This window comes from Dipodomys spectabilis, unplaced genomic scaffold (assembly GCF_019054845.1).
Source record: "Dipodomys spectabilis isolate Male_0828 unplaced genomic scaffold, ASM1905484v1 ptg000290l, whole genome shotgun sequence".
NCBI classification, from domain to species: Eukaryota; Metazoa; Chordata; class Mammalia; order Rodentia; family Heteromyidae; genus Dipodomys; species Dipodomys spectabilis.
In genome coordinates, this window is record NW_024870967.1 from 568299 (window position 1) to 572443 (window position 4145).

The 4145-nt window shown below is 38.0% G+C and overlaps 1 non-coding gene across 1 annotated transcript; it reads right to left on the minus strand.

The window, feature by feature from the left end:
• Positions 1–476: 476 nt before the first annotated feature.
• Positions 477–583, minus strand: LOC122126909. The gene has a single exon (XR_006151038.1). It is a non-coding gene; the product is annotated as a U6 spliceosomal RNA (small nuclear RNA).
• Between the last annotated feature and the right edge of the window lie 3562 nt (positions 584–4145).

Genomic DNA, 4145 nt, shown 5'->3' on the forward strand with positions numbered 1-4145 from the left:
GCAAGCGCTCATATGTGTCTGCTTGGCTTCCCCTCTCTTGACTAACTCTCTGTCCTGTGATGGCACACTTGGTGTGATTCTCTGGCTTGGGACTGTTCACTGGAACTCAGAAACTGCTTTCTATGCAAGAGCTTGTTCAGATTCCAGCTTCTCCTCCGCCATCTTCCCGGAACTCCTTTACCACGTTTTCTTGATCCATTCATCTACTGACGGGCATCTGGATTGGTTCCATATCTTAGCTATGGTAAATAATGTTGCAATAAACATAGTTGTGCTGGTAGTTTTAATATGGTCTTATTTGTGATCCTTTGGGTAAATGAACAAAAGTGGGATTGCTGGGTCATAGGGGAGCTTTATGTGGAGTCCTTTGAGGAAACTCCATACTGCTTTCCAAAGTGGTTGAAGAAGTTTACACTCCCACCAAGAATGCAGTAGGGTTCCCTTGTGGCCCCATCCCCTCCAGCATTTGTTGTTGTAAAAATATTGATTGCTTCACGAATTTGCAAGTCATCCATGTGCAGGGACCATGCTAATCCTCTCTGTATCATTCCGATGTTAGTGTATGGGCTGCCGGATTAAGCACAGTACATTTTTTATATAGAAGGTGTAATTGATTTTCTTAGTCAATTCCACAAAAAAGTAAGTTCAAAAGAATTGTCATGAAATTTTAAAATCATGCAGTTCTTACATAAGCACACATTTTTGATGTTGGCATAATTTGTGGAGGGGAAGGGGAAAATGTTTAAATAGGGATACAAGTAGACCCATTGCAACAATGAAAGGAACTTTACAACTTTGGCATCTCTACTACTGCCATACCTGCAGATTGTAACTTGATTGCTTCTTTTGAGGTAAGTATCACTATACCTGGGTCTGCTTGGACTGTGGTCCTCCTAACACAAGCAAAACACATAGCACCCATCAAACTCTAACAGAGTTTCTGAAACTTCTTTTTTTTTTTTTTTTTGGTTTGGGCTTGCCTGGAACTGCAATTCTCTAATCTCTGTTTTCTAAGTAGATAATATTACAGGTTTGAGCCACTTTATCCAGTAAAAGTATACAATTTCAAGATATCTTGATATTGCCTATATTTGTGCTTAACATATATAGCTAACCTTAATTTTCTCCCTCTTTTGTTTAGTACTCTGAGTTGAAAACATTGACTTTCTTAATATACATGGCTTTGTTTTGGGTGGAATCCCATCACAATCCAAAAAATCTCCCAAAAGTTTATGTCGAATCATGGAAAAGAAGGCTTCAGGTTGGAAAAAAAAAAACAAAAAAAAACCCAATGATCCTTAGCTTATAATAGCAGTATACTTATAGTGTTAGTCAATACTTTCTGAAGTATGAGAAGAGAAGGAAGACAGAAATGTGAAAGATGTCAGGTTTCTGGAATTTCTGTAGTTGTCACTTCATGTTATATTCTTCCTTAAAACTTGCTTTATTAAAACCCTCTGGGTTGATATTAGTTGGACTGTTTGGTAACCTTACCCAAGAAATGAAGCTGAGGGCTGGGAAGGTGGCTCAGTGGTAGAGTGCTTCCCTTGCATGCATGAGACCTGGGTTCGATTCCTCAGCACCACATAAGCAAAAAGAAAAAAACCGGAACTGGCACTGTGGCTCAAGTGGTAGAGCGCTAGCCTTGAGCTGATGAGCTGAGGGACAGCACCCAGGCCCAGAGTTCAGGCCCCACGACCGGACCCCCCCAAAAAAATCTTTGGGCTGGGAAGGTGGCTCAGTGGTAGAGCACTTGCCTTGCATGCTCGAGGCCCTGGGTTCGATTCCTCAGCACCACATAAGAAAAAAGCCGGAAGTGGCACTGTGGCTCAAGTGGTAGAGCGCTAGCCTTGAGCTGAAGAGCTGAGGGACAGCGCCCAGGCCCAGAGTTAAGGCCCCACGACCAGACCCCCCAAAAAAAAAAAAAGAAATGAAGCTGATTTTTGAAGGCTGATGATTTGGTAAATAAAGGAGTAATGAGAATGAGCACTGATATTGTCACAGAATGAGCCGACAAGGTTCATTGCTGAACAGCAAAAGAAAGCAGTTTCAAGTCCGATGATGCACATTCGAACATATATAGATAGATACATATATGTATACATATACAAACATACATGAAAAAGTATATATCCAGTAGAATATAGAGAGAAAGTTGGTGTGACAAGTATTAAACTATATCAAACTGGTTGCAGGAAAGGTCCAGTAAAATATCAATAGTTTAGCATAGATTTTGCATAGATTTGTAAAGGATGAAAATTCTTTCCTCATTTTATACTTTACAAATATCTTTAGTACGTTTTAAGTTTTTTTTATATTGTAGTTGGAGCACCTATATAATGCTGAGAATTGGAATTACATAAAGTATGCAACATGAATAGGCCAGCCAGTATAGGAAAGTTCATGAGATTCTTATTTCCAATTAACCACCAGGAGAAATGGAGTTCCAGTTCAGATTTTATGTAGAGCACTGGCCTTGAACACAAAAGCACCAGCCAGGCTGTGAGTTTAAGCCCTAGGATCTACAGAAACAAAAACACAAAATATAACTTGGACTTAGATATTTTATAATGAAGCATTTTTATGTACTCTACATTGTTAGAAAGACTAGATTTCTGTGTTAGCTTTATAACCTATCATAATAAGTGATATTGTCCATTTATTAAGCAGAAAGGCTTACTCAGATTTATAAGTTTGAAGGTTTCAGTGTAAGTGTATGTTCAGTTGGTTTTATTGCTTTGGTGGCCTGTGACAAGACAATGTCAAGGTGAGGAGTATGTCAAAAAGAAATGTTTTTGACCTAGAATGATTAAAAGAGAAAAGAAGAAACTAGATGAGTGTGCATGTTCTCAGAGGTTTCACTCTGAAGAACTTAATCTCCAGAAGAACTATTCAGGTATTCTCCACAGTCTGGGAGGAAATGGAAAGTCATTTTTCTTTAACACATAGGTCTTTCTGGGGCATTCTGAATTCAAATGGCAACATCCTCACCAATGATAATGAATTGTCCAGGGGTGGAATAGATATTGCTATAAATTCCAATCAGATCGCAGCAGACTAAATATTTTATGGAATCCCTATTAAAATAATTTCTTGCAGACTGACTGGGTCTTCATACTACATATTTGTATATCGGTGTGTATGTGTGGGTTTGAATAAACTAATACAGCAATGTAGCAAATTAAAGTATTAGTAAGGCCTTTCTCTTCTCATATCATGAAAGCCTGCCACAATTCTCAATCAAATCCCATTCAAGATTCAAACATTAATGCTCTCTCAAAAGTTCTGTATGCAAACCCAGGTACATTCACTTCATTTAAGACGGCAATGATATATGAAAATTTTAAGTCTACCATGGAAAAAAATTATATTAAGCAAAGTTAACCAGGCCCAAAGAAACTTAGGTCCCATGGTTTCCCTTAATTGCAATAACTAGTATATGTCTGAGTCATGCAGAAAACGTCAGATAAGTTGATGTTAGGGAAATGAACCCTAATAAATGTATTCAAATATTTTATTTTTATTTCAGGTGATTGTTTCTAACACATTTATAAGATTATTTCTTTGTTGCTTTGTATGTCCCTCCCCCATGGTATAACCCCTGCTTTCACTGTATTTGAGGTTGGTATAATTTGTGAAGGGGAAGGGAAAAAAGAAATGTTTAAATAGGGGTACAGGTGGATCCATTCCAACAATGAGATGTACAAGTCGTTATATGGAAAAACGAACTTTACAACTTTGGTGGGGGCAGGGAGGAGGATTGGGTGGAGGGGCAGGGGAGGGAGAATGGGAAGGGATGGGAAGGGGAAACAAAGGAGGAGGCTAGAATGCTTGATAAGAAATGTACTCATTATCTTGCCCATGTAATTGTAACCCCTCTGTACAGTATTTTCACAAGAAAAAAAGAAAAAAAGAAAAATTTAAGTCTTCCAATTACGTTGTCACCAAGGAAACATGTACAATATTTCCTTAAAAAATATCTAGATTGTAGAACTTTAGCCAGAAAATTGAAGGAGTATACATTATAGGATTTAATTTAAATATTTAGTCACTGAAATGGATATTCTATATCCACAACTTAGAGCCCCTTCAAAATACATAATTGCAAACCTCATCTATTACCATCTTCCGTGAAGACAGTCCTT